This window comes from Taudactylus pleione, unplaced genomic scaffold, assembly GCF_031769625.1.
Source record: "Taudactylus pleione unplaced genomic scaffold, aTauple2 ptg000116l, whole genome shotgun sequence".
Classification (NCBI taxonomy): Eukaryota; Metazoa; Chordata; class Amphibia; order Anura; family Myobatrachidae; genus Taudactylus; species Taudactylus pleione.
In genome coordinates this window covers 8,620,843-8,641,947 of record NW_028284518.1, presented here as the reverse complement: position 1 = coordinate 8,641,947, position 21,105 = coordinate 8,620,843, and the positions used below count along the sequence as shown (strand labels likewise).

The 21,105-nt window shown below is 43.6% G+C and overlaps 1 protein-coding gene across 1 annotated transcript in view; it reads right to left on the bottom strand.

Annotated features, from left to right (window-relative positions):
- LOC148524750 (uncharacterized) overlaps nucleotides 1-21,105 on the bottom strand; it is a 183,695-nt gene that overhangs the window by 16,872 nt on the left and 145,718 nt on the right. The gene's annotated exons all lie outside the window — the stretch shown is intronic.

The window sequence follows — 21,105 nt, the reverse complement described above, 5'->3', positions numbered from 1 at the left end:
CAGCATGTTAGTGTCTCTGAGAGTAGTACTTTCTGCCGCTACTAAAGGTTGAAGAAAAAAGTCCAGATACTTAGACACCTTGCTATAAATAGAATCCCTGGCCGAAATTATTGGTCGACCAGGTGGTGAAGTCATGGACTTATGAATCTTTGGTAGCGTGTATATCAATGGGATCCGAGGATGTTCTATCGTCAAATTCTTTTTCACACTGGCAGAAATGACGTTATTATCCACTGCTTGTTGTAAGAATCCAATTGGAAGTCTTGTGTAGGGTCCCATTCTAGTTTATGGCACACCTCTTCATCTAGTAATTGGCGGTAAAGTTCAACTTTGTAGTCCTCTATATTTTGAACCACCAAGGCACCCCCCTTGTCTGCCGGTCGTATAACGATAGACTCATCTTGACTTAAATCTTTGAGGGCTTGGAACTCATTTGGGGCAAGGTTGTGGCGTTTACTTGAAGCCACATCATGTTGGGACATGACATCATGGTCCAGTAATCGTATAAAACTTTTTATAGAAGGATTGTGTGACTGGGGTTCAAACGATGACTTAGATCTTATATTCCCCAACTCTGAAGCAGGAAGTATATTATCCGTGTTAGCATAAAATTCTTTGAGTTTCAAACTGCGTTGAAATCTCCATAAGTCCTTTTTCCACTCAAAGGGTCTAAAGCTGTTAGTTGGAACAAAGGTAAGTCCCTTGTTTAATACACTAGCCTCTGCCTCTGAGATGTCACGGCTAGATAAGTTGATAATGTTGCTTATTACCGGTGGTTTCTCCTGCCTTTCCCTCTGGCCACCACGCCTCGTCCTATGCCTCCGTCTTTTCTTGCCAGGGTGACACGGGCTACCACCCCTAAAGGGGGTTTGGAATTAAGGGGTAATGGAGAGGGCTCAGTGTCACTTGCGGAGGAGTTTGCACTGCTGGAAGCTTCAATGTCTCTAATCCGGAAATGTCTCCTATTCCCCAATCTTTGCGAATAACCATCAGACTGGCGTGATGTAGCCCAGGTGTATACGCTTTGGTCCTGGTAGTAGGCATTTACTTTAGCAAGTTTCTCTTTTTTAAACTTGATTAAATTCCTTTTGTACTCCTCAAGTTGTTTATTCAGTTTGCCTAACCAATCACATTGCGTGTCATTGGAAAGAACCGCTTTGTGGGTGTCCTCAAAGATTTTAATTTTTTCTTTAATAATACCAAGTTCCCTGGCTGATTCCTCGATCACGAGAATCATCAGATCCAGGGAACATTTATTTAGGACCGCAACCCACCTGTGGCAAAACTCCATGTTGTTACGTCCAATAGTAGGGACATTGCGGACTCTAAATCCTCGCGGAATTTTCCTTTCTTTATGGTACTCAGTGAGTGTAATTCCATGAAGTTGGAAGTCAATTTCTTTTTTCTTATATTTAAGTAATAAACTGTGCAAATCCTCTGGTGATTCACAGCCAGCAGTAGTATTGAATGACTCTTTAAAGTATACATTCTCTGCTTCCGAGTCACTGAAACTGAGGATTTCACCAATAGGTAAATGGAAATTCACAAACCCACTCCCATCATTCGGAGTACCCTGGGTTACATCCCTGCCAGTAGTCATGTTATCAGTCACTGGGAAAACTTCATATAAGTAAATAAATCCTTTAGTGAACACAAATAAGCCCAGCTCTTCCTGTTAGTTATAGAGCAAAATAGTGAGTACCTTAATCAGGGCAACCGCATAAATCAACAGCACACTTGGATATACCAGCGTTACAGTGATGTATAATTAAAAACAAGTTCATATGGTTATTCAACCCAGAGAAAGTTCTTGTAGCAAAAAAGGTTGTGAATCTCCTTAAAACATCAAAGACATAGCTGGGTGCCTTGCAAATAATCCGGAGGTTATCAATAAACAAAGCGACAGGCCAGCACTCCAAAAACTAAAACATGTACTTGCCCAGGTGCCTTCTCAGGACCAAGTTCCAAGCCCAAATATGTACCCACAGCAGAGTGGCACTCACGGGTCATTCAATCACAAATACTAAATATGTCACAGCTAGAGGTACAGGTTATGCTACATAAGACAATTGTGACACAAAGACAGCCACTCTGTTATACCCCTTTTACACCGGAGCTAAAACCCGGGTTTTGTAGGGTTAACCTGGGCAGCTCCCTGGTGTAAAAGGGGAGAGAGTTGGATCGCTTGGTCGAGTGACCCGGCAATCCAACCCAGGTAACTAGCAGGGTTTAACACGGGCTTAGCCCGTGAAACCCTGCTGTGAGAACAGCGCACTCCGGGTCACGATAACCTGCTACCTGCTACGCTGCTAGCCGGCCGATTGATCCGGCTTCAGTGGCGCTCGGAGATGACGTCATCTCCAAGCGACCACTTTCACTCCGCAAAAGCCGGGTCTATGCAGACCCGACTGCGGTGTGAGCCGCACTGACTCGGGAATATCCCGAGTCGGCGCCGGCAAAATTCCAGGTCTGATCCGGATAGGAACTTTGTTCCAACTCCGGGTCAGACTCGGAATTTAGGTGGAAAAGGGGTATTAGTCAATGTATTTGGCTACAAATCAACATTAGCCCCTCTTCAAAAATAATATTCACATTTAAATTGCTTGTCTTTTTGTCAAAGAAGCCTGTATTTGTATTTCGTTCCTGATTATCTCTGCAATATAAAGAAGTGACTTGGCCCATTGGAGACCCATGTTTTTTTTTATCACTGTTTTCCAAATTATAAAGTGCTACAGAATATACTGACACTATATTAACAAATAGTAATTATTACTATTATTATTATTCACACATATATATATATATATATATATATATATGTATATATGAAAGGGTCGGGGTAGATGGCACTGCGCGGCAGCTGGGAAATCATACAAAGTCCATTGGTCTGGTGCAACTGGCCTCAGCCAGTTTTATTATGCAGCAAAAACATAATAATCAGAAATAAACACCTTGCTTTAGTTGCTGGCACTAACTAAACACATAAGTGATCCTAGCTCACTAACAAAAAAAGTACAAGAAGTTTTACCAGTCATAGGGCCTGATTCAGGTTGGATCGTACTCGGCCGATGTTCTCTATCTGCGCATGCGTATAAGACGCAGTGTGCGTGCGCCAACCAGACACAGCGAGCGGGTATGTGATCACAGACAGTACACAAACCCATCACTCAATGATTGACAGGAAGTGCTGTTTGTGGATGGTAACAGGGGGGTGGTCGGGCAAACGCAGGCATGCCAGTGCGTTGCAACGGCATTGAGGGGCATGCATAAATTATGCATTGAAAGACCCTATGCAGCCTGAGCTCCCACTGTGTGCAGGAGTTGTAGCAAAGTCTGCGGTAGAGTCGGGTCAACCACTATTGTGCGTATGGTTTCTATGGTTGTCGATGGATACACACACAATTAGGTAGCAGGTGCTGTCCATTGCAATGAGTGATTGGATACTTCTGTATAGGTGTGTATATTTGCTCAATGCAATATTGTTTCTGAGGTATGAATGCAATGACATTCCACCTTACGTAGTCTGAATGGTTTTTTAATGTGATGTGTTTACAATTATCAAATAAATATTAGTGCCCTAAAAGTTTACAGCATGTTCCTTTTATAAAAACATTATAAATTGTGAAATACATGAGTAAAATAGTAAACTCAGAAATAGTTGTTTCTAAAAAATTTGTTTTTCTTATTGTGCTCCCCTCCTGCTGCTGTGGAACTGCACATCCCAGCATGTCATTCCACAGTAATTACATGCCTTAATAGCAATACGGTGGCAGCTCATGCTTGGATGTGTAGTTCCACAGCAGCTGTAGTGCTCCTCTTATTAAAAACTGTTTGTTTTTTTTGCAAAATAGTTTTTAATGCATATTTAAATGTTTTTCAAATTTAAACTCAAAGACTTTTTTAAAAATGTTCAAAATTATTTATTCAAATTAATAAACATGCAGAATGTCTGTAAATTATGTGTTTTTCATAAAAATAAACAAATATGATAAGAATACAGTAACAAAAAAAATATTATTGGAATATACACGATTTACATGATATTGGAATATACACGATTTTCTGGTCGAATTTGGAAGATGTACACACTTGCAAATGTGTGATGTGACTTTTGTGCCATCATCAAATGTCCCTACTTCACCTCCTCCAAAAAAAAAATCACCTCCAAATGTGTCTGCCACATATGATGGCAAGATACAAGTTCAAAGTATTAGTAAGATGGTTTACAGAAGCACTAACCAGATTTCATATTAGGCAAAATTTCCAAAAGCTCGTGGAAAGATCTGGTTAGAAAATTTGCAAACAATATCAATCATGGCAAAGACGCACTGACGCTTCGCAGACGAAATCTCCAAATCTGGGTGGACCGTTGTGTACCATGCCCAAAGCTGGTTCCTGCCAGGGCACTGGTCTACCTCATTCGAACACTCTCTTGGGCCAGGAAGTCGTTCTTTGATTTTCCTGAGATCTTGGGTGATTTCCCTCAGAACGGAGGCTTGCTGGTCTGGACTGTTTGATGCATAGCCTCAATGGCTGCAATCTGTCATTCCACTGCCACCCTAAGGCCATAGATGACTTTGGCAAAGGTGGCAGTGGTGAATGGGGGTGACACAGATGATGGAGGTTGTGCCTCCCTCCCATCCAACTGCAGCCTCTCAGCCTCGACAGCTCCTTTAAAATAATGAAATTAAAAATTACTTTTTTGACTAGACACATCAAGAGACAGATGCAGAGATAGGTCTAGGCAAATATTTACCAGACACAGCAAGTGGGGCGTCTTTGGCAGGCAACAGCAGATGTAATATGTCGGCATCTGCCAATAACCTCCGATCCAAGTACCCCAAAAGTTGGATTTCATGTTGGTTCATTTCCAAGATCTCAGGGAGGGGACCCCCTGACCCATTTTGTGTTAGATCTGGGAAATTATCTTTCTCCGTAGTTGGCTGCGAAGGTAGCTCCATTTAATAAGAATTTGAGAGCAAAATTATAAACAATATCTTGGTATTTAAAAAGTTCTATATATAACATTGGGAAAAACATATGTTTTTTTTTTATATTTAACATTTACTACTACATTTTTTTTTTTTTTAAAGGAATAACAAATAATAACAAATATTACCTTTTACTAAGGTAGTTTTTGGTAAAATTCCAGGAGTGCTCATGATTGATTTTGTTGCAAATTTCATTCCAGATCTTTCCACGAGCTCTAAGTGGAACTTTTGGCCTACTATGAAATCTGGTAAGTGCCTCTTGTATAAGTGTAGTAGTTACCATCCAACTAATACTTTGATCATGTATCTTGCCATTTGATGATGAAGATTCATCATCTTCCATTGTGACAGAAATATTTGGAGGTGATGTGTTTGGAGTAGGTGGAAGAGGAACATCTGGTGTAGGCACAGCCACAGTTTCAATATCCACATCTGCAAGTGTGTCCACAGGCAGATTTTCATATGATAATTCCCTTCCAAATTCAACCATAAAATCATGTATATCTGCATAGCAGTCTTCCAAAGAGCAGAACTTTTCCTCCATGACTGCAAAAGCCCAAAAACCAGCTGAGGCTATTTATAGGCATATGCATATGCAGGGATAGTTGTGCACCTTACATACGCAATCCACATGCGTATATCCGAAATTAACACACGCCTATAAAAACTCCTTCCAAGTTAGACCTACTTTCACTAGGATCTTCGATGTGGTCGGATCTCCAACATGGCGCACATGCATATGCCTGATCTGGCACTAGGTAAGACACCTGCTGTATGGTGATTGTATTTGCATATAGAGTTTTCGGTAAATAGAATAAAACAATAACTACTGTCTTGTACTAAGCAGCCATTTTTTGGGGGACAGCCAATCAGATATCACCATAGTTTATATAAAGTATGCCCACTGTAAAATTTGACATTGCCAACATGAGAGCCGCAAGCTTCACCCGCAGGGAGCTGCAGATAGCAGTCCAGGTAATGGACCGGCGCCTGGTGCCCGTGGCCCCATTTATCAGGAATGCCACAAAAGTGGGGGCGCATGTGGTGGAGACTTTGCCACATAGGCTGTTGCTGCACCATAGTGCAGCTGGAAAGAAGGTGGTTTGATCTGAGGCATCGGACCCCTGACCTCCTGGCCCACTTGTGGGCCATTAACATCCGCAGAAAGTTTCTTTGCGGTTTGTATGAATGTTAGTGTTGATGTATAACAAATATATACACGTAAATCCCCTTGGCGCTGTGCAAAAAAAAAAAAGAGTACAAAAAAGACCAGATATGAAAGATTGACTAGCAGCTGTCACTAATAAACAAACTATTATTCACAAAAATGGCAGCGTTAGTTCCCAATACAGTATATATAATATTACGTCCAGCAGTATAACAATATAGATAATAAAAAATAGACCATACATACATCAAAGGCATAAGAAGATCACACTTTAATAAAACATATAAAAAGTATTACTTAAAACAAATATTCTAATACAATTACCACATATATAAGTTCTACTTAAAGCAAAATCCACGAGTAATTAGCACTCTAGGTGCCTTGTCATTTTAATAATGTCCTTTTTTCTCATCAATAGGACTAGCTGGATAGATTTTGCAACATAGTATATTGTTGTCAATACTTTCAGTTCCTTTTATTAATTCCCACTTCAAGGGTATATTTCAAAATCGCTCTTAAGGCACATCAAGTCTTTTAAACAGAACAAACACCGGCAGGTCTCTGAACAATGGGTCTCATTCAGACCTGCTCGCAAGCGCTATGCGCTCACAAGCGGGTCGATGGTGGGGCACTGCAAATGTGCAGCATGCATAATGTGCATGTGTGAGCCTGGAGCGAGTGAGAAATTCACTCGCTCCGGGGCTCGCTACAAACGGGGCAGCTGTCGATGTTGATCGACAGCTCACCCCGTTTTGTAGGGGGGTCGGGGGGTGGCTGGCCAAACGGAGACATTTCCGAAGGAACGCCTGCCATTTGGGGGCGGCCCTACTGACATCACATGTGATGTCAGTAGTGAACTTCCTGCTCTATGCAACCATCGCGACCATCACCTGGCTGCTCACAAAAGCTGTGGGTGGTCACCCACAGCTTAGCGAGCAGCCAGGAGGCCGGTTTAAAAAAAAAAGCAGCTGCCCTGATTCAGAGCGAGCGCTCGCTTTTTGCGAGCAGCTGTGAATCAGGGCCAATGTCTCTTCTTCAAAAATACACTGTTGTAGTTTTCGATAGAAAAGTCACTTTTATTTGTATTGGATAGTTGGAAACAGTTCCACCTTAATCTCTGTATAGTCATTGTATAATTAAATGAGAGACTCACCCTCCAATCCATCCCTAAATGGCCCCTGCAGGTAGCCGCTTTTATAAGATAAGAAACGGTGCTGAGATCTTGTGGCTGGTAGTGGAGTCCAGTGTTTTAACAGCGTCTGCCTGCTGTTTATGATCGCTCTCCTAAGATGAGAGCAGGTCTGCCATATTTGTGAATTAGTGTTGATGTATGTACGCATATACATACAGTATGTGTAGCTCCTGGGCTTTCTTTAGGTTGCTGATATGTGTTTTTTTGGAGGGTTCTTCTGCCATTTTCTTTTTTTGAGGGGCCATTTTCTTTTTTTGAGGGGCCATTTTCTTTTTTTGAGGGGCTATTTTCTTTTTAGATGATTATTATTTTAGTGTGATAGTGTGTGTGTGTTTTGGTTTATTTTATATCTTCAATTTTCATGTTATTGCATTCTTCATGTACATATAAAGGTGTTTGTATTTTAATATATTCTTATTTGCCCAAAAAACATTAATATATCTATCTATCTCTCTATCTCGCTCTCGAAAAAAGAAGTGCCTACTAGTGTCTAAAAATATTTTAAATCAAACCACACATGAAACAAAGCTGGTGAGTATTACACTACTTAACTGGTATGAGATTCTTCGGTCATGTGACCATAGGGAGAAATATATGGAAAAAACAAAAAGAAAACCAACATAGTGTGTACCATACCATGCTGTATTTTATTGTCTAAATCATGAAAAACTCTATTTTGACCCATTTTTAGGGAGTATTCCTTTCCCAAAAGATTACCACAATCACAAGGTTTCTCAATATAAAAAGTATTTAATAACACAATGACACATAATGGTAAGAAGACATACGTACAAGAAAAATAAATAATATATGCTTATCTATCCATTCAGGGGAGATCAAGGTACAGCAACCCAAGGTACAGAATACCAACACGTTTCACCTCTAGGACTTCATCAAACAGATTGATGAAGTCCTAGAGATGAACACATTGGGCATCAAGTCTGTCCACACTCACGCTGTTTGATACAAATTGCTGTATCTTGACAAAGGTCCATATATATATATATATATATATATATAGAGAGAGAGAGAGAGAGAGAGAGAGAGAGAGAACTATATTTATGTATTTATAGATATGTATGCACACACTTCTTTTATGGGATTGTATTTTTATATTGTAACTTAAAAAAATATATATATATCTTACCTGTCATTTAAACATTATCTCATAGGACAACAGAGACAACAGTGGCAAAGGAGAAAAGGGCGAGGCAACCAATCACCCTCACCCCCAATATCCACTTCCACTGCACCCTCTTCAAATACTTCTAACCCTCCCTCCCCTGCACCCACTTCCAGTCATTCCACCCCTTCCTACCCTGCACCCACTTCCAGTCATTCCACCCCTATCTCCCCTGAACCCACTCCTCCCTCCCCTAAGCCTGCTTCCAGTCATTCCACCCCTTCCTCTCCTGCACCCGCTTCCAGTCATTCCACCCCTCCCTCCCCTGAATCCTCATCTCTTCCCCCAATTTCCTCCCCTCACCAACCCAATTCCCACCACTACTCCCCTGGCCCAGCTCCTCCTTCTGAATCTTCAGGGGGATCCAACTGGTCTACTTCTTCCCTGGGAGGACCTGTGGCTGAAGGTACATGAAAGACCAAAAAAACATTGACACACATATCCAAATCACGCTTGAATATGCAACCCTTAAATTTAAACATGTATGGGGAAGGGAGATGGAGACATTTAAACATGTATGGGGAAGGGAGACATTTCACACAACAAGCCAGTTTCAGTTAACATTTCAAAAACGGCAGAGCAGGCTACAGGCCTCTTTGAAAATACTTGTGATTCTTGCTATCAGGTTAATTCTGCTGGAGGTGTCTGAAAACCCCTGCTGCATTTGCAAAGGCTGCACTGTAACATAGCTTGCAGTGCTGGGTTTATCACAGCGCCCATGGGTGGTTTATGGTTTCAACAGTAACTATTGCATTTTGAAAATGTTTTTTTTTTTTTTTTTTTTTCAGATGTGCCACAAGATCATTTTGCCAGTGTGCTCTGGAGGGATCTGGATCTCCTGAGCACATACAGTATGTGCATCTGATGGGCAAATCCATCAGCTGCATACGGAGGGCCTTATAATTTTATATTTAGTTTAAGTTGTTATATTAAGATTTTTGGACAATAAAATTTTTTTTAAATAAAAATAAAAACATGTGTTGTGTCATTATTATATGCTATCATATTAGAATTTGTAAATGAATAGAAATACACATTGATATATACACTGTAAAAATAACTACCAACAACACATACATTATAAAACGTAGGGGTGTATAAATAAAGCCTGGGAGAGTGATTACACGGATGGAGGTAACCTGCCAAACAATCAGCTCCTAACTGATATTTTTCAAACACACAGTACAGTACAGTGATAGTTAGGAGCTGATTTTATATATATATATATATATATATATATATATATACTCTGTATATATGGAATCGGTATGTAATGCTGGCGGCTCAAATACCATCAGCGGCAGCATGATAGGTCGGAATCCGGTGAGTAGTCTAACCCTCCCCTCTCCCCTCCCAACCCTAACCCTCCCTTAGGGGTGCCTAACCCTAACCTCCCCCTTAGTGGCTAAGCCTAACCTCCCCCTGTTAGGCGACTAAACCTAACACTCCTGGGGGGTGCCTAACCCTAACCCTCCCTAGTGGTGCCTAACCCTAGCCCCCCGTTTCCCTACCCTAAACCCAACCCTCCCGGGGGGGTGCCTAACCCCAAGTCCCCCCTGGGTACCTAACGCTGAGTCTCCCCCCGCGCTACATGCTAAGACACCCAGCTTACCTTTGTTTGGTAAGCCTGGTGTCGGGATTTAGTAGTGGGGCTAATGACTCAGAGAGAGAGAGAGAGAGAGAGAGAGAGATTTCTATAGATTTTAAAGTAAATGTATGCATATGTAATTAGATATCTATATATTAAGGATGAGCGGGTTCAGATTTCTGAAATCCGAACCCCCCGATCCCCCCCGATCCGTGCCGGATCCAAGTCAGGTTCGAGTTTTCCCGCCTTACTCGGATCTGAAATCGAGGCAAAATGTCATCATCCCACTGTCGGATTCTCGCGGGTTTTGGATTCAATAAAAGGTCCCCGCGTTGGCGCCATTTTTCACTCCGGCTGTGGACAGTGAAGAGGGAGGGTGGGAGTTGTGCTGCTGTTGTCGTCCATAGGTGCTGTGTCCACTCCAAAGTCCATAGGGGCTGGCTGGGCTGTGTTGTGCAGTCTGTTGTCCATAGGGGCTGTGTCCACTCCAAAGTCCATAGGGGCTGGCTGATCTGTGTTGTGCAGTGTCCCATAAAGGCTGTAGTCCTAAAGGGGTGCTGTAGAGTTATCCAGGGGGTGCTCTGTCCATCAGGGGTGCTCCTCCCAAGTGCAAAAAAAAATATTTTTCTGTTTGTGTGTGCTGTAGCTGCACGTACATCAAAAAAGTAGCGCCAAACGTGCGCCTGTGCCATAAGTAAAGGGCCGGCTGGCTCGTCTGTTGAAGGGTGGTGTAACACCCAAAGTGCATCAAAAAATATAAATACATCTATGTACTGCAAAATTCTAATGCATAATGTATTATATATAATTAGTAATGTTGGAGTTGTGCACCTGTACTTTTTCTTCTTGTGTTTGCAACAATAGTCTCCACAGGTAGCACCTCCCATTATATATATTCAGGGTGTGCAGTCTAGGGCCCACTTTTCTATATACTCTATTTAGTGTGCTCTCATGCACACCTGAAGATATGAGACGTCTTCAGCCTAGATTAGCACCCCTCTCCCATTGGTTTTAAGCAGGGATTATGGCATTTTGACTGCACCTTAGTACAAGGCACAATTCCAGGTAAGTCCTATAAATTTTTATACTGCAGTGCAGCAATGGGTTGATTTTTGAGGCGTGGGTCCCCTGGATTGCTTTGGTTGGTCGGCTTCAGGGCATCGCATTATAAACACATTTTCCTTTCTGCACTTCTTAGCACCTCTATTGTTTTTTTAATATATATGTATTATTTTTAAACATCTATTTTTCACACTTCACCATCTGTCATTAGAGTGATGCCCTGGGGTGGCTCAGCTGGGCATGTTTGGGGGTGTCCTGTGCTCTGGATTTCAACCCCAGTATGTTAGGGACCTACTCTCATAGGTCACCTGGGCACGGTGGGTAGGCCCATAACCAGGGATGCCATCAGAAATCATGGGGCCCGGTACTGACAAAGAAAACCGGGCTCCCCGGGAAATGCTGTAGAGGTGGGTGGAGCTATGGGAGGAGCTACACGGGGGGGTTGGATGTCAATTGTGCATAACCCAGTTTAAACTAGGGGTGTGCACCAGCCACTTTTCGTGTTTTGTTTTATGGTTTTGGATTTGGATCTTTCTTCATATTTTTCATCTGGATTGGTTTTGCCAAAACCACCCTTCCATGTTTTGGGTTCTGGGTTTTGTGTTTTGGATCTGTATTTTTTTGAAAAAAAGCATAAAAACAGCTTAAATCACAGAATTTGTGGGTTTTTCTGCTAATATGCAATTATTAACCTCAATAACCTTCATTTCCACTCATTTCCAGTCTATTCTGAACACCTCACACCTCACAATATTGTTTTTATGGCCAAAAGATTGCACCGAGGTAGCTGGATGACTATGCTAAGCTACACGAGTGGGCGGCACAAACACGTGGCCCATCTAGGAGTGACACTGCAGTGGCAGACAGGATGGCAGTTTGAAAAACTATGCCCCAAACAGTACATACTGCAAAGAAAAAAAAGAGGTGCAAGATGGAATTGTCCTTGTGCCCTCCCACCCACCCTTATGTTGTATAAATAGGACATGCACACTTTAGCAAACCAATCATTTCAGCGCCAGGGTCAGCACACGACTGTGGCTGAAATGATTGGTTTGTTTGGGCCCCCACAAAGCAAGCTGGCAATTAATGTGTCCCTGCACAAACTGGCTCTACGGAGGCAAGATGTCGTCCTCATCCTCCTCATCCACCGATTCCTTGGATAAAACAGGAAAAAGGGATTTAGGTGTCCCTGGACTGCTTACGGTCTTAGCCAAAGTTTCTGAACTTGACACTAACTTTTTATGAATGCGCTGCAGGTGCCGTATAAGGGAGGATGTTCCTAGGTGGTTAACGTCCCAACCACTACTTATTTCACCTTTACATATGGTACATATGGCAAGACAGTTGTTGTCCGGATTTGGATAGAAATATTGCCAGACCAAAGAGGTGGAATGTTTGGTCTTCTGCCCAGGCATGACCGTGATGGGCTTTTTCATTCCACGGACAACAACTGTCTCCCCCGGAGCCTGATTTAAACAAACCACATCACCATCAGAATCCTCCTCGCCAACTTCCTCCTCAGTGCCAGCTACACCAGTATCCTCATCCTGTTGTACTTCAACAGTGACATCTTCAATTTGCATATCAGCAAGTGGACTGTGGGTGCTCCTTTCAGCACTTGCAGGGGGCGTGCAAATTGTGGAAAGAGCCACCTCTTCCCATCCAGTGCTGGGAAGGTCAGGCATCACAATCTACACCACACTTGGACTCTACTTGGGGAATTGTGATATCTTCTTAGAACGCACAGTTCTTTGCTGTGCTTTTGCCAGCTTAATTCGTTTGAGTTTTTTAGTGGGAGGAGGGCTTCCATCGTCATGTGCAGCTGAACCACTAGTCATGAACATAGGGAAAGACCTTAGCCATTCCTTGCCACTCCGTGTCGTAAATGGCATATTGGCAAGTTTACGTTTCTCTTCAGATGATTTAAATGTTTTTTTCAAGGTCATTTTCCTGAACTTTGTCATTTGGGATTGTATGTGGCCTCTACTATGACATTGGGCATCGGCCTTGGCAGACGACGTTGATGGTATGTTATCGTCTATGTCATGACTAGTGGCAGCAACTTCAGCACTAGGAGGAAGTGGTTCTTGATCGTTCCCTATTTTATTTTTATCGGAGAAAGTTTGGTCCTCCATTTATGTTATATTAATATATACGTGCGGCTAAGGCGCACACAAACACAGAAAATAATTTTTTATTTTTGTTGGAGACTAATGCACTTTGTGGGTTACACCACCCTTTAAGAAATGAGCCAGCTGGCCCTTTACTTATGGGACACAGGCGCACGCTTGGCGCTGCTCCTTTGTTGATGCACATGCAGCTACAGCCCACACAATTCACAAACACAGAAAATATTTTTTTATTTTGTTTGGAGTGCCCTTTGGGGGTCACAGCACCCATTAACGGACAAGCCAGCTGGCCTTTTACTTATGGGACACAGGCGCACGCTTGGCGCTGCTCCTTCGTTGATGCACGTGCAGCCACAGTGCACACAATTCACAAACACAGAATTTTTTTTTTTTTTTGTTCGGAGTGCCTTTGGGGGTTACAGCACCCTTTAACGGTCAAACCAGCCGGCCCTTTACTTATGACACAGCCGCACGCTTGGCACTACTTTGTTGATGCACGTGCGGCTACTGCGCACACAATTCACAAACACAGAAAATATTTTTTTATTTTGTTTGGAGTGTACTTTGGGGGTTACAGCACCCTTTAATGGTCAAGCCAGCCGGCCCTTTACTTATGACATAGGCGCACGCTTGGCACTATTTTGTTGATGCACGTGCGGCTACTGCGCACACAATTCACAAACACAGAAAACATTTTACTTTTTTTGCACTTGGGGGGAGCACCCCTGATGGACAGAGCACCCCCTGGACAACACTACAGCACCCCTTTAGGACTGGGACACTGCACAGGACTTTGGAGTGGACACAGCCCCTATGGACAAATGACTGCACAACACAGTCCAGCCAGCCCCTATGGGCTATGGAGGAGTGGACACAGCCCCTATGGAGAACAGCAGCACAGCACAACACAGCCAGCCCCTATGGACTTTGGAGGAGTGGAAACAGTCCCTATGGACAACAGCAGCACAGCACAACACAGCCAGCCCCTATGGACTTTGGAGGAGTGGACACAGCCCCTATGGACAACAGCAGCACAGCACAACACAGCCAGCCCCTATGGACTTTGGAGGAGTGGACACAGCCCTTATGGACAACAGCAGCACAGCGCAGCACAGCACAGCACAACACTACACTGCACTACACTACACTACACTACACAGCCCAGCCAGCCCTAACTCCCACCCTCCCTCTTCACTGTCCACAGCTGAGTGAGAAAATGGCGCCGACGCGGGTACCTTATATAGGATCCAAAATCCGCGAGACCCGGAAGGCGGGATGATGACGTTTTGCCTCGATTTCAGATCTGAGTCAGGTGGGAAAAGTCGAGCCTGACTCGGATCGGCCTCGGATCGGGGGGTCTTGGTGGGGTTCGGTTTTAAGAAATCCGAACCCGCTCACCCCTAGTTTAAACATTCTGAAAGTTTGGGGTGGGGAAGGCAGGATGGGCATGGGGGGCACAGGGCTGGGAAGGCTGGCCAAGGGGTGCACAAGGCAGGAAAGGTTGGACCTTAATTGGGGGGCACAGTGCAGGGAAAGCTGGCTGGCCTAGGGGGGAGGGGGAGGTAACGCTAGGTACACTAGGGGGAACGCACAGGGCAGGGAAGGCTGGACTGGGGAGGGGGACAGGGCAGGGAAAGCTTGCTGCACTAGGTGGAGAGGCACAGGGCAGGGACTCCTACCTTGTTTCTTGACCGGGCCCGGGAGACAGCAGTGCAGAATATATGAATCGACAGCCAGGGAGACACAGCACCGCTGGCGGTATTTGAAATATGATGCTGCCCACAAGCCAATCACAGCTCGTGGACCGGCAGCCAGTCAGCAGCGGCCGCAATGGCTGCTCCTGATTGGCTGCCGGTCCGCGAGCTGTAATGTCTTGCAGCCGGCACCATATCTCAAATACCACTGGCGGTGCTGTGTCTCCCCAGCTGTCGATTCATATATTCTGCACTGCTGTCATCCGGGCCCCTGCTCTCTCTGGCAGTCCCCTCCTGACGGCGGCCCTGCCCATAACCATGGCCAGGATTATGCTAAAACCTCTATGTATTGCAAAAGTCTATTGCATAATGTATTATATATAATTAGTAATGTTGGAGTTGTGCACCTGTACTTTTTCTTCTTGTGTTTGTAACCCCCAAAGTGCCTGAAAAAAAAAATAATATTTTTCTCTGTTTGTGTGCACCTTAGCCGCACATGCATCAACAAAGTAGCGCCAAGCATGTGCCTGTGTCATAAGTAAAGGGCCGGTTGTCTCATCTGTTGAAGGGTGGTGTCACCCCCAAAGTGCCTGAAAAAAGATTTTTTTTTCTGTGTGTGTGTGTGCGCCTTAGCCACACGTGCATCAACAAAGTAGCGCCAAGCTTGTGCCTGTGTCATAAGTAAAGGGCCGGCTGGCTCATCTGTTGAAGGGTGGTGTAACCCCCAAAGTGCCTGAAAAAAAATAATCTTTTTCTGTGTTTGTCTGCGCCTTAACCGCACATGCATCAATATCACATAGATGGAGGACAAAAATGTTTCCGATAAAAATAAAATAGGGAAAGATCAAGAACCACTTCCTCCTAGTGCTGAAGCTGCTGCCACTAGTCCTGACATAGATGATGAAATGCCATCAACGTTGTCTGCCAAGGCCAATGCCCAATGTCATAGTAGAGGGCATATAAAATCCCAAATGGCAAAGTTCAGAAAAATGACCTTAAAAAATAAATGTAAATCATCTGAGGAGAAGCGTAAACTTGCCAATATGCCATTTATGACACGGAGTGGCAAGGAACGGCTAAGGTCCTCCCTTATGTTCATAACTAGTGGTTCAGCTTCACATGATGATGAAAGCCCTCCTCCCACTTCAAAAATCAAACAAATTAAGCTGGCAAAAGCACAGCAAAGAACTGTGCTTTCTACTTCTAAGAAGATATCACAAATCCCCTTGGAGAGTCCAAGTGAGGCGACGGTTGCAATGCCTGACTTTCCCAACACTGGACGGGAAAAGGTGGCTCCTTCCACTATTTGCATGCCCTCTGCAAGTGCTGGAAGGAGCACCCACAGTCCACTTGCTGATATTCAAATTGAAGATGTCACTGTTGAAGTACAACAGGAAGAGGATATTGGTGTAACTGGCGCTGAGGAAGTTGACAAGGAGGATTCTGATGGTGAGGTGGTTTGTTTAAATCAGGCACCTGGGAAGATGTTGTAGTCTGTGGGATGAAAAATCCCATCATGGTCATGCCTGGGCAGAAGACCAAACATTCCACCTCTTTGGTCTGGAAATATTTCTATCCAAATCCGGACAACTGTCTTGCCACATATACCATATGTAAAGGTGGAATAAGTAGGGATATGAATGTTAACCACCTAGAAACATCCTCCCGTATACGTCACCTGCAGCGCATTCATAAAAAGTTACTGTCAAGTTCAGAAACTGTGACCATAATCAGTACAGGGACACCTAAATCCCGTTGTCCTGTTGTATCCAAGTTCCTGCAAACCACACCTTCAACTCCCTCCTCGTCAATTTCCTCCTCAGTCAGGATCAGAAGTAGTCCTGCAGGCCATGTCACTGGCATGACTGACTCTCCTATCTGGGATTCCACGGGAGGATCCTGCATTGCTACGCCTACTGCTGCCGCTGCTGCTGGGAATCGTTCATCATCCCAGAGAGGAAGTAGGAACACCACTTCTTTTACTATGCAATTGACCCTCCAACAGTCCTTAGCGAGGAGGATGAAGTATGACAGCAGTCATCCTGAAACAAAGCGGATAACTGAGGCCATGACAGCTATGTTGGTGTTAGACGTGCATCCGGTATCCACCATTAGTGCAGTGGGATATGGACAGTTGATGAAGGTAGTGTGTCCCCTATACCAAATCCCATCTATATTCCACTACACTAGGAAGGCAATACCGAGAATGTACAGAGATGTCAGAAAGTGTCCTCAGTGTCCTAAAAAATGCAGTTGTACCCAATGTCCACTTAACCACGGACATGTGGACAAGTGGAGCAGGGCAGACTAAGGAATATATGACTGTGACAGTCCACTGGGTAGATGTATTGCCTTGTGCAGCAACAACAGCAGCGTCACCAGTAGCAGCATCTCAGAAACACCAGCTTGTTCCAAGGCAGGCTACGCTGTGTATCACCGGTTTCAGTAAGAGGCACACCGCCGACAACCTCTTGGAGAAACTGAGGGAAGTCATCGCCTGATGGCTTACCCCACTTAGACTTTCCTGGGGATTTGTGATATCTGACAATGCCACCAATATTGTGTGGGCATTACATCTGGGCAAATTCCAGCACGTCCCATGTTTTACTCACACAATAAACTTGGTGGTGCAGAATTTTCTGAAAAACGACAGGGGCATGCAGGTGATGCTTTGGGTGGCCTGAAAAATTTCTGCCCACTTTTGCCATTCAGAGACTGCGTGCCGAAGACTGGAGCACCAGCAAACACACTGGAATCTGCCCTGCCATCACCTGAAGCAAGAGGTTGTGATGCGGTGGAACTCAACCCTCTATATGCTTCAGAAGATGGAGGAGCAGCAAAAGACCATTCAAGCCTATACATCCACCTATGACATAGGCAAAGGAGGGGGTATGCACCTGACTCAAGCGCAGTGGAGAATGATTTACGTGCTGTGCAAGGTTCTCCAGCCCTTCGAACTTGCCACACGTGAAGTCAGTTCAGACACTGCCAGTTTGAGTCAGGTCATTCCCCATATATATATATATATATATATATATATATATATTTATCTTGCTATAAAAAATTTTTAAGACATCTATAAAATCTATCTTTATATATATATATATATATATATATATATATATATATATGTGTGTTTCTAAAATAAAGTAAAAAACAATGTGTAACACATATCACATTAACAGGCCCAAAAAAACTAAAGAATTGAGAAAAAACATTTAATAAACTAACTAATACATCATTAACAAGATCAAATTTGCAATTAACATTCATTGCATACGCACAACACGCAATCAGCAATGGCATAATATCGAATGCTGAGATGAGTATAGAGTAGTTCTACCAATATCCTTTATATAGGTCTGATGGTTCACGAGGTAACCTATGATTCTGCTAACTTGCAGACTACTCAGACTGTACATAGAAGGAGGTGGGCGGTATTGACTTTTGGTGGGTGTCTTTGTGTTTTACGATTACCGTGCGTATGCATGGATTAGCACATTTATGCAGCGGCCAAGCGGGTGTGAACGCAGCCTTGTGAACCAACCTGAATCAGGCCCATAGTTCACTTGGTTTCAGCAACATGTTTCTCTCACAGAGAAATAATAGACTCTCCTTTTCACCAGGGAGTGTCTCCCAATGATCAGCCTGACAACCTTTAAAACACAGCCACACAGCTGAAAGCCATAAGTAGCCTCCTGTGAGGCCAAAAGCCCAAAACCTGAACTGGGCCTAATTAAAGGAGCCTGCCCTCTCTCTCCATTCATAAACCCCAGGAACCCTTTTCCAGCTTTGTCAAAAAGCCCACACAGCTGTTAACAACACAGACATTTTTCTAGGGTTTTTAAAATATATAGGTTAGGAACCTAGGAGAAATGTCTCCCACCCCTGTTTCGACCTAGAAGGTGGAACACTTGCAGCCCCTAAACAAAAGATGCAATACAATGCATCTGCATTAGCTAGTTGGTACCCGGGCCTATGTTCCACAGAGAATGTAAATTCCTGCAATGCTATGAACCACTTTGTTACCATGGCATTTTGGCCTTTCTTTACTGACATCCATTTTAACGGGGCATGATCCATTATGAGCGTAAACTGTCTGCCTAAGAGGTAATACCTCAAGGTGTCTAACACCCATTTAATGGCCAGTGCCTCTTTTTCAACAATAGCAAACCTTGTTTCATGGCCATTGAGTCTTCTGCTCAGATAAACAATGGGGTGCTCCTCCCCATTGCTACTTTGGGACAACACTGCTCCTACCCCTACTTCTGAGGCATACATCTGAACCACAAACTCTTTAGAAAAGTCTGGTGTTATCAACATCATTTGTCTACACAAAGCCAATTTCAATGCCTGAAACACTTTTTCAGCCTCAGGGCCCCATTTCACCACGCTAGACTGTTTCCCTTTTGTAAGGTCATTTAGTGGCACTACTGTGGTGGCAAATGTTAGGATAAACCATCTGTAATATCCAGTGATCCCTAAAAAGGCTTAACTTGTTTTTTTGTTTATGAAACGTGGCCAGTTTTGTATAGCTTCAGTTTTGTTTAACTGGGGCTTAATCAGGCCTTCCCCTATTGAACCTCTTCCATTGCTAGGCAACATTTCTAAGGCTGTTAGTCCGGCCTTCCTAATTGAGTCCAGCACCGCCTGTACTTGGACTAAGTGAGATTCCCAGTCTGGACTGTGGATTACCACATCATCCAGATAGGATGCTGTATACTGTTTGTGGGGTTTTAAAATTCTATCCATTGCACATTGAAAGGTTGCTGGGGCCCCATGCAACCCAAAAGGCAACATCATATACTGGAACAGCCCTTCTGGAACAGTAAAAAGGCTGTTTTCTCTTTCGCCCTATCAGTTAATAGTATCTGCCAATAACCCTTTGTCAGGTCCAGTGTGGTGAGATATCTTGCTGTTCCTAGCCTCTCTATCAACTCATCCACACGAGGCATGGGATATGCATCAAATTTGGAAACTGCATTTAATTTACGAAAATCGTTGTGGAAGCGTAGGCTGCCATCAGGCTTCGAAATCACAACTATGGGCCTGGACTGCTCACTATTAGACTCCTCGATGACAGCAAGCTCTTGCATATTCTTAACCTCTTTATAGACAGCCTCACGCTGTTCTTCGGGAATTCTATATGACTTTAGGTGGACCTTAACCTCTGGCTTTGTAATGATATCATGCTTTATTATGGCCATTAGGCTGGGCAGTGCTGAAAACTAATCTCTGTTTCTAATAAGGAACTCCTTAGCGTTGTTCTTTTGAGTGGTTGACAGGGTTTCGGACACTTTTACTTCTGGAGTCAAAGGGACTGAAGCTACTGGCGGGCTAGGTTCAGTTGATAGGGGTAATCAGGGTTTCCAGGGTTTTATTAGGTTAACATGGTAAATTTGTTCAGACTTCCTCTTACCTGGTTGGTATACTTTATAGTTAACCTTTCTCCCTTATCTCATATGGACTTTGCCATTTACCCATCAACATGCTTTCCCCTTTGGGTATCAAAACAAGCACTCTGTCCCCAGGGGGAAATTTACGTATAACCAGGGCATTCTGGTCATACACTCTCTGTTGGGCTTGTTGGGCCTGATCCATATGTTCTTTGACAATGGGCAACACAGCTGCAATCCTATCTTGCATCTGTGGCACATGTTCAGTTACACTTTTACAGAGAGTGGGCTGTCCTTCCCATGTCTAATTAGCAACATCTAGCAACCCCCTGGGATGTCTCTCATGCAACAGATCAAAAGGAGAGAATCCTGTAGAAGACTGTGGTACTTCTCTAATAGACAACATTAAATATGGCAACAAGTGATCTCAATTTTTCTCATCCTTGTCAACATCCTTTTTTAGCATGCTTTTTAAGGTTTTGTTGAATCTCTCTACCAACCCATCTATTTGAGAATGGTAAAACTGAGGTTCTCAAGTGAGTAACTTTAAACAATTTGCATAACTCCTTCATAATTCTAGACATAAAGGAGGTACCTTGGTCAGTTAAAATTTCTTTTGGTATTCCCACCCTGATCAAAACATGCACCAGCTCTCTATCTATGCCCTTGGTTGACATATTACGCAAAGGGATTGACTCACGA